The sequence below is a fragment of the Amyelois transitella genome, chromosome 8, assembly GCF_032362555.1.
Source record: "Amyelois transitella isolate CPQ chromosome 8, ilAmyTran1.1, whole genome shotgun sequence".
Lineage (NCBI taxonomy): Eukaryota > Metazoa > Arthropoda > Insecta > Lepidoptera > Pyralidae > Amyelois > Amyelois transitella.
In genome coordinates this window covers 780,315-791,546 of record NC_083511.1, presented here as the reverse complement: position 1 = coordinate 791,546, position 11,232 = coordinate 780,315, and positions in this window count along the sequence as shown.

The window sequence follows — 11,232 nt, the reverse complement described above, 5'->3', positions numbered from 1 at the left end:
TTAACAAACGCTAAGAACACCGCTTACCTACATCGAAGATGAACGTTACAAAGAGTTATTAGAAGAAATTTCCACGGCAAAAACAACAGCTAGAAATAGGGCAGCATAAAAAAGGGCATCGTCAGAATTTAACTCTAAGCAATTATATTTCTTTAAAAAAAAAAATAACCTAACCTAACCTAAAAATATTATTCTCATTTAAACAAGGTGTTTCATTACAGAAAGCCTTCTTTTTATACATTTCCTAATACGATATAGGAATTATATACAATTCCTAGGAAATGTATATATCTCCCAGGATATGTATGTATTAAATAATTTTTAAAACAATATTTTATACATTTCCTAAATAGCTTCGGAATTGTATACATTTCCTAGGAGTTGTATGCAATTCCTAGATTTTATACATTTCCGTTAACATATATATATATATGTATATTTGTATGTTTATGTTTGTATGTACAATACCTTATCGTTTAGGATATGAATAAGAAGTTAACTCATAAAATCATTAGTTAACACTCTGAATCTCAATTTTATTTAAAGCGATATGGATGAATTTGGCCTTTCAGTATTTTCAAGACTACCCCGCAAGGGATATAAACGTGAAATACACCATGATGTTCGATTCTGTACTCCATAAGAAAACTCTATGTATTTGTTGTTCTAATTTCTGTTTTCATCTATACTTATAATAAATCTGTAGAGAGGTTAATTCTGTACATGGAATATTTTTTCAAAATAACTATCAGGGGGTGATTAGTGATCGATACTGATGCCAAAAATGCAATAAGTAAAATTTTTGTCTGTCTGTCTGTCTGTCTGTCTGTCTGTCTGTCTGTATGTTCTTTATAGAAACAAAAACTACTTGACAGATTTTAACGAAACTTGGTACAGTTATTCTTCATACTCCTGAGCAGGTTATAGTATACTTTTCATTACGCTACAATCAATAGGAGCAGAGCAGTGAAATGAAATGTTGGGAAAACGGGAGAAGTTACTTGATTTTTTAAGCTTCCGTCGCGTGTGCAGCCTTAATGGTTAAAGATACAGCAAAACCATGTACAACAGAAATTTTCTACATAAAATTATTAAAAAAATATCCCAAGACAGCATAAGTCTATCTTTTATGGTTGACTCACAATAACACGTGTAATTCCTAATAGCTTAGCAGTTCGGAGATTTCTGATTATATTTCTTTACTCTGATGTTTATTATACATTCGTAATTCTTATAAATTAATATTACTTTTCAATAAAAAAAGAATTATCGAAATCGGTATAGAAACACCAAACTTACACGTGAAATAAAATACCCTAACAAGCCATCGCGCGTAACTACTGAATCATGATATAAGGATTATTTTTGTGTAACGGTTGCCGCCCTCGACGCGGCTAGCGGCGGCAGGGTATAAAAGGGGCAGGAGGCGAGCGCAAGCTTCATGACCAAGGCAGCCAGGGGGAGACTTCACGCAGTTCTCTCCTCCAGTCTCGCCCTGAGGACGAAGCTCGGGATCTACCAAACGTACGTCAGATCCCGCCTCACGTACGCGGCCCCGGCGTGGTACGCATTCTGCTCTGAGACCAACAGGAGAAGACTCAGAGCCCAAGAGAACCCAAGAGAGCAGTCGTCGGAGCCCCGCGCTACGTGAGGAACTCGACGATTCTCAGGGACCTGAAGTGGGAGAACCTAGATATTCGAAAGGGGGGAAGCGTCATCACACAGCCACCTGCGTGGCATCTCGCCGCTCCACGCCCGCCCTCCGGGTCGTCGGGTGAAACCCTCCCCTCGCTGCCTTGCGGCAGACGTCGTCGACCAGTGACGACGCCGCCGCCGATGGGAACTCAGTGTATGAAGACGTGAAGACCCAGGCCGTCATGGCCGCCCCATCGACCTGCCTACAGTCGTAGGCAGCGATGATGCCATTGAAGAGGGCCAAAAGCCCTCACCAATCTACTCCGACTCCCTTAGGGAGTATGGGAAGACCCGACGACGACAAGATAGTATAGCACAGGCGTTTCAACTTTATTTTCATTTCTTTTTCTTTTGTAAGTTGTAGGTACATATTTCTGGTTATAATTCTATTAGAATATTTTTTTTAGTTTAAAGAGGCACTTAGATTTATCTATACTAATATTATAAAACTGAAGAGTTTGTTTGTTTGTTTGAATGTGCTAATCTTAAGAACTACTGGTTTGATTTGAAAGATTATTTTTGTGTTGAATAGACCATTTATCGAGGAAGGCTTTAGGCTATATAACGTCTAGCTGCAACTATTAGGAGCGAAGAAATAATGGAAAATATGAAAAAAATCGGGGAAGGAGCATCCTTGAGGACTTCAATGATGCCCAAAATAACTATTCCACGCGGACGAAGTCGCAGGCACAGCTAGTTTATAATATGAGATAAATAGCAATACAGTTAGGTTGTGGTCAAACATAACTTCATCTTTAACCAGTCCTGTTGCAAAAAACACATTAACAACAATTTACTTATTAGCCCATACAAATCCGATGCCAGTTGCTCGCTTTCCCATTGTAGCCATTAGCTTAAACCCTGATTAATGTTACTAGACTATGCTTGTAGCTTAATTTTAATAAATCACGCCTCTTTCTCGGAGGGTTAGGCAGAGATCATATCTTTACACTTGCCACGATTCCGACATACTTCCTTCTCTTCATCCATATTCATAACTCTCTACATGCAAGCTCGTCGGTTTCGGGTAATTTTGACCTGACCTTTTGTTAGAACGTCTAAGTTTCATACTTGCAAAAATTTCGGGAAATCCACTCTTATTGCACACCTACATATAATGCCTGTAATCTCTAAACCCAGCGGTTGCAGTTGTGTGTTGAATAAAAAGATTTGTTCATTCTAATTATTTACTAAATTTAACAAGAATGCGAGGTTTAATTTTATAGTCAGTAAATAAAAGTAACGGATTTGCCAAGAAAGACATAGCAACAATTATACCTCATATAAAAAGACAGAAGATTTCTTTTTTTACTTTTTATTAAATTTTACAAAACTTAACATAGTTTTATTTCTAGTTTCCCCGAACGAGACCGAAGTCTAGTGTACTTTAAAGAAATGTTACTTACAGTCACAATGGCAATAAGCCATCCGGTTATTCCCGGTAAGCTAAGTCCGGTTCCAACCGGATTAAACCGGTCTCCCGGCGTCCTCATTACGGTCTTAACAGATTAAGAACAGGTTTTTTGCTCTTATACTACACAGAATGGTCACCGTTGTTTATTTTCTTTTTGTATGTTTGTATGTTTTTCATAAAACAGATAAGTACTCGTGCAATAAAATCTTTAAAATAGGAAGGAGTTTTAATTTTTAAAAGCCTCTCATCTTTGATTATAAATAATCAAAGCCCCCATATAAATGAATAGTCTTTTTGGACAAAGTACGTATCTTGATTAAATTGAGGACGTCCTGGCTGTAGGATCAGGTCAAGAGTACCCGAAACCGCCGAGCTTGCATGAAGAGTGTTAGAAGTGGATGAAGAGAAAGAAGTATACATAGATCGTGGCAAGTGGAAAGATGTAGTCTCTGCCTATCCCTCCGGGGAAAAAGGCCTGGTTTTATGTATGTATGTACATAATAGACTTAGTAAAATATCATAGCTCCACGCAGAATCTGGAGCGCTACGGAAATTGCATTCCAAGTCCGTCACGACACGCCTTGGGCTCTTTGAGACAGAGTAGACTAGCTACTTTTTACCACTAAAATTTAAGCGTCCGTGGTCGAATCGGTAACGGGTATGGTTTAGATGCGTGATGTGTGGAGGGGGCATGGGTTCAAATCTCACCTCAGTCATGTCATTTGTGCGTGTGAGTCTTTATGTGAGGTAGATACGTATGTAATAAAAAAATGGTTTTGCACATTCAGGCAACTGGATGTGTGTGTTATCGGTTCAATATCGTTGGATGTCGTTAAAGGTGACTAAGGGATAGGTTAACAAACTTAGGATTCTTTTTCAGATGATGGGCTATCAACCAGTCAGTATTTGAATCTGAATTCTATCATTGGACCGGGTAGCTGAGCGTGGCCTGTCTGCTTTTTGATGACTGGGGCTCTGTCTGCCCCGCGGGGAATGTAGACGTGGTTATATGCCTAAAAATGTTATAGAAATATCGCTAGTCTAGGGACCATTAAACCGAAACATTTTCACACAGTGCTACATTTTCACAATTTTCATGGAAAGTTTTTACATTCTCAACAGCTGTAGTATTTTTCACGATTGCAAATAGTGTTTGAATTATTTTTTTCTTAAATGGCGTAAAAAAAAAATAATAATTAAAAGCCATTTCACAATATTTATTTCAGGATTTCATATGTACATATTATCATGCCTTTATCCCTTAAGGAGTAGACAGAACCAATACACAGATTGCTAGCCCATCGTCAAAAAATACCCATCCCATATCCATTGCGGGGTAGACTTAAAAAAAAATAAAAGGCCACGTTCAACTGCAGCTCAATAATAGAATTAAGATTCAAATACTGAAATGTTACTAGCCCAATCGACTACAAGAGGAATCTCAAGTGCATTAGCTTTTCCCTTAGTCGCCTTTTATGACATCCACGGGTAAGATGCCTTAAAATTATAATTTATTAAATACAAGCCATACAGCTAAAGCAGTAGAGTATCGAAACTCAAAAGTAAGTAAATGTTTTATTGTTCACTAAAAGAGTACATTACAAATATAAAACAGTAGTACAGTACAAAAGCGGGCTTATCCCTAAGTGGGATCTCTTCCAGCCAACCTGAAGTCTTAAAATATTAAGACAAATATGTGTGTGAGCTTATTCTATTACTTATTCTAAGTTATGGGTTCTGTTTCGTAAGATAAGTTAGTGCCATTTAATCCACATCTATACTAATATTATAAAGCTGAAGAGTTTTTTTTTTTGTTTGTTTGTTTGTTTGAACGCGCTAATCTTAGGAACTACTGGTTCGAATTTGAAAAATCTATTGATCTTTTTGCATTGAATAGACCATTTATTGAGGAAGGCTTTAGGCTATATAACATCAAGCTGCAACTATTAGGAGCGAAGAAATAATGGAAAATGTGGAAAAAACGAGGAAAATTATTCATCCTTGAGGGCTTCAATAATGTCCAAAATAACTATTCCACGCGGACGAAGTCGCGGGCACAGCTAGTCAAAGATAAAACGGCAATATTTACGTACCTATGCATACATATAAAATCCTCTTTAGAATGTTAATCCACGGTGGTTAAATTAATCACTCCGGAATGAAAAGCTTCGTGAAATATTGTGAAAGCTCGCGACAACAGCGAGCTTATGATTATCAACCCACATCACTCTACAAAATATATGAATAAAGATGGTTATATAATGGGCTGTTCTAACGTACTTTAAAAGGAGATCGTTAATATTAAGAAGTGAATGTTTGACTGACATATCAACACGTAGCCTAAACCGTTGGGTCTAGAGATTGAAATTTGACGTGTAGTTTCTTAATGTGGTCTAAAGGTGCACTGAGATTTCCCTAAATTCCCGCGGGAATGGGAATTATGCTTTTGACCATGGATCCTGGATTGGGTGAGTCAGGTTTTTATACAAAGCGACTTCTATCTGACCTCCACAATTTTTGCAGGTAAATGGTTTACATTGGATCCATGATTACACATCCAGTTGCCCGAAAAAAAACGAGAAAGAAAAAAAGAAAAAACATCGCGACCAAACCTACATAAGCTACCACCGACGACGCTCCTGTTATTTATGAAAACGACAGGAACCACAGACGGCCTTTGTGGCGCAGCGGTAGTGCGCTTGTCTGTGACACCGGAGGTCCCGGGTTCGAATCCCGGCCAGGGCATGATGAGAAACGAACTTTCTCTGATTGGCCTGAGTCTTGGATGTTTATGTATATAAGTATTTATTATAAAATATAGTATCGTTGAGTTAGTATCTCGTAACACAAGTGATCACAAGTCTCGAACTTACTTCGAGGCTAACTCAATCTGTGTAATTTGTCCCGTATATATAACGGTGTATAAATCATGGTTACAATACAAATACCTTAAATAACTCTTTGCCATCTATGGCTTAACTTCTCTATCAAAGCTAACTAAGCCACTAACTTTACTTTCCTACCAAAAGATTTATTTAATACCCATTAGGCATTCCACTAAAGTGCACTTTATATTAAATGCATTATGAGTTATTTTTGCAAAACGGCTTGCTTCATTTTTAGTGCTAATTTAATTTAGAGTCACCTGCGAGGCTTGTAGTATGTCTAGACATGGTAACTCATTATTAAAAGCGGCTTAAGTAGTGCACGCTATAAAGAACAGGAAAAACTATGGAGTAAATTTATTTTTGATATATTCAAATTTAAATTCAAAATTTTTATTCATTATTATAGAATACTTCATATCGCTTAATAAAACGTATGGTTTAACAACATTGGTTGACGTCAAATAAATTACTTAAAACTAAGTTTACTGCCGCTTCCAAGGCGTCAGTGCAGAAGAAGCGGTAACAAACTGCACTGCAGCATTTTCTTCAACAACGTCAACTTCACAATATCAATTAAACTTAGAATAGAATGTGGACGAGAGAATACATTATTCGGATTGCTATATCACCAAGCCAAACAGCTGAACGTGACCTATTAGTCTTTTGGAGATTGTTGGCTCTACCCCGCGAGGGATATAGACGTGACTGTGATATATGTATGTAAATTTATTTTATTACAGATTATTTAAGAAGTCTCCCATTTTTTCACTATCAGCCTGGTTTTCCAAACACTCTTTATCTCCTTATACTTCTGTTATCAAAGAATACTCGTAATCCAATTTCCATCTGTTCACATCTAAGTAGGTACCTATATATAATTAATACAAAAGTAACCCTTTTGTGTCTCGAAACTCATTTTGTTTTATTAAAGGTCTGGTCAAAAGTACTTAAAACTGAGGAGCTTGCATAAAGAGACTTTGGAAAGTATGATATATATAAAAAAAGGTATGCAGGGATCGTGGCAAGTGGAAAGAAATGGTTAATGCCTATCCTTCCCGTGAAAGAGGTATAATTTTAATTTTAAACTTTTACGAGTATGTAGAACGCATACTAGTCATATACATCACTTGTTTAATTTCTCTTAAAATAACAAGGTTCTTCTCTAAGGAGTTTATGTTCTTAATATGGTCACGTGGCTGACTTGAGCTTTTGAGAAGTATATTGGTACCTAAGTTGTCTAGTGCCCCTAAACTTTTGATAGTTTTTCATATCGAGAAAGTGAGACGAGACGACGATCAAACTATTTTGTGAATAAAAATGAAACTAGTAAATACGTGATGGTCGATGCAATTTAAAAATATAAAAAAGTACAAATTTAAAGTTATCCCTTGATTAATTGTTAGAATTTGCTTTCACTATGTAAATTAATACGCTACTTATTCAAACTAATATTATAATGTACTAGCCGTGCCCGCGACTTCGTCCACGTGGAATATTTATTTTGGGCATCATTGAAGTCCGCAAGGATGAATAATTTTTCCCGTTCTTTTCACATATTCTATTATTTCTTTGCTTCTAGTTAGTAGTTGATGTTATATAAAAGCCTAAAGCCTTCCTCGATAAATGGTCTATTTCAAGAAGTTGGATTGAGATTAGCGCGTTCAAATAAATAAACAAACAAATTCTTCAGCTTTATAATATTAGTATAGATATGTAAGTTTTTTTGCTAGCCCATCGCCTGAAAAAAATATTCCAAGATCAAGCCCATCCCTTAGTCTTTAACGACATCCAAAGGAAACAGACGGAGTGGTCCTATTCTTTTTTACAATTGGTGCCGGTAAACACGCGGCACGGCGAAAAGAAAAAAGCGAAACTTAGTGCGATTGAAAAATTACATACATACATAGGTACATATGGTCACGTCTATATCTCTTACGGGATAGACAGAGCCAATAGTCCCGAAAAGACTAAATGGCCACGTTCAGCTGCTCGGCTTAATAATGGAATTGAGATCCAAATAGTGACAGGTTGCTAGCCCATCGCCTTAAAAGGATCGCAATTTTATAAGCCTATCCCTTAGTCGCCTTTTACGACATCCATGGGAAAGAGATGGAGTGGTCCTATTCTTTTTCGTATTGGTGCCGGAACCACACGGCACTGCCGGGAACCACACGGCACAATGAAAATTTATTGTAACATCAAATTCAGTTCATCGAATACACAATGAGTTTCCAAAGAATTCCTGTAGAAAGTTCCCGAATTTTGGATATCCCCGATGCCCATTGCGTCCATAATTCGTTAATACAAAATTAACTCGTCCTTTTTGCGTCTTCGCTGAAATTAGGTACAAAAGTTTTGCACCACAGAACAAGGAAGGTCTCACCGCCGAGGTCGTTCAATGCTCTGTGTTGAGTATTATTCTTGTTCAGAAAAACAGATATATTCACTTTATGGAATCAAGAAAAATACAATTATTCTTCTTTTTTTTTCTCACTCTTTGTACACAGTGTGTTAGTTTTTCCCAATTGCTTCTGTCACTTTCCATCTGACTGGTCACTCCTCTCCTACTCATACTTTCCTTAACGCTGTCCATCCATCTCTTTTTCGTTCTTCCCTTACTTCTAAAACCTTCCACTTACTTATTTAAGACTATTCATCACATGATGTGTCCGTACCACAAATAAATTTATTAGCATTCAGATTTTCATTTATCGGTTCTACTTTCAAACTTCCTTTTATATACTAATATATACATAGATACATACATAAGGTCACGTCTATAATCCTTGCGGGGTAGACAAAGTCTTAAAAGACCGAAATGCCACGTTCAGCTGTTAGGCTTAATGATGGAATTGAGATTCTAATACACAGGTTGCTAGCCCATCGCCTCAAAGAAGAATCCCAAGTTTGTACGCCTATTCCTTAGCCACCTTTTACGGCATCCATGGGAAAGAGATGGAGTGGTCCTATTCGTTTTTATATTAGTGCCGGGAACCACTAAGACTGCTGGCTCTATCCAAGGGATATAGGCGTGATTATTATGAATCAATGAATGAATAAAATATTGAATAATGAGTTACTTTTAAACCTACTTTACATAGAAACAAAAAGCATTTTCGAACATGAAATATCGCTTCAACCCGAATCTGAAACATTTTAGACAATTTCAAACAGAGGTGTTCAGTCCATCCCTTTTTTAATCCCATTATATTGTGTGATGTACACCCTTTTATTCTGTTCCCGAACCGAACCCTTTTTTTTCGATAATTGCTTTTTTTAATCACCATTTTTCACTTTTTTGTTTCACATTATAAAAGTGGATAACCTTCTCGTTAAAATTTGATATGTGAACCGGATGTTACTGTGCCAAGTTCAGAACTAATCAAATTTTACAACGGTCATAGATAATGATTTTACAGAAGAGGCCTAAGTACTTGTTCGTATTCTGAAATAATTCAAAGTTTAAAATTTAGATGCTTCTAAAGCCACATTTATAACATTAAAATTCTAGTGGTCACAAACGTATTAAGTTTCATTAAAATTTATTAAAATAATCCCTAATTATTTCACTCATTAGCTTTTTTATGAAAGGAGGAGTAAGGAGAAGTATCAATAGGATGAATTTTCACAGTATTAATACCTAACCCATATCACTAAAACTCCCTACACATACATACATACATATATTCACGTCTATATCCCTTGCGGGGTAGATCGAGCCAAAAGTTTTGGAAAGACAGCCACGTTCAGCTTTTTGACTTGATGTTAGAATTGATATTCAAAAACAGTCTAACCGCTAGCCCATCGCCTAAAATATAATCCCAAGTTTTAAGCCCTATCCCTTAGTCGCCTTTCACGACATCCATGGGGAAAAGATGGAGTGGTCGTATTCTTTTTTGTATTGGTACCGAGAACCACACGTAAATTTTTTTTTCTTGTAATTTTTTAAAGTTCAATTTTTAAAAAAATAATAGCTCATCTACACTCATATTGTCTATGGCATACGACCGCCATACGATTTTATTACCGCACCCTTATTGACCACGGTCAATGTTGACCGTCAGCGCGTTAAACTTTACGCAGATTTCGCACTGAGACCTGGATAAAATTTCCGGGGTAAAATAGGTATTTAAAGTCCCCGTCACGGGCATTCTCTTGATAGCCATTTGGGTTAATCTGGTTTGGGATATGTCAGTGTGTGTAGTAGTGTATTTAGGAGTCACCTTCTTTCACACGTATATACATATATGTAGTAGTTCAAGATTTAAGGAACAATATGTTTTTATTTTACCAAATAACCGCATTTTGTCCCGTATATATTTATATTTATTTATCTATATTTATAGCATTCTGTATCGGTTTTATTTCAATATGTATTGTAAGTACTACGTACGAATTAAAATCTGTTGAAGTGGGTATACTTTTTCCAATTGACTTAGTCAAATTAATTCGCACTTATTCCTTTACCTTAAAATAGAGAGAGATACCTATATCTTATCCTATATAAAAAAAAATATCATCTCCATCTAAATCTGAAAATATCTACAATCATGACTTTATCCCTTACGGGGTTGACAGGGCAAACAGTTTTGCAAAGACTGTAAAGAAGTAAAAATGGAAAATATAATCAGATATCTATGGTACAGAGGTCACTTACACTAAGTACGTGTAAGTGACCTCGCTTACTCCGTAGTAAACAAGTCAGTCTGACCTCCGCTACTCTTGTTAAATTTTATACTACATAGACCTTCATTTCATTCATTCATTCATAAAGTCACGTCTATATCCTTGCGGGGTACACAGAGCTAACAGTCTTGAAGGGACTGACAAACCACGTTCAGCTGTTTGGTTTTATGATAGAATTCACATTCAAATAGTGACAGGTTGCTAGCCCATCGCCTAAAATCAGAATCCCAAGTTTATAAGCCTGTCCCTTAGTCGCTTGTTACGACATCCATTGGGAATAAGACGGAGTGGTCCTATTCTTTCTTATATTGGTGCCGGGAATCACACGGCACTTCATTAGATCTTCAAACATAATAAAATCACGTGTTTATCCCTTTACAGGCTAGACAGAGCCTACGGTCTCAAAATGACTAAAATGCTACGTTCAGCTGAATGGCTATAAAGATCTACAATCAATTTGAATTTGACAAATGTCTATCTAATTCCTAAAATCTAGATATAACTGCAGCGATATGCAAATAAGATTTAGTTCTCATCTCTTATTGAATG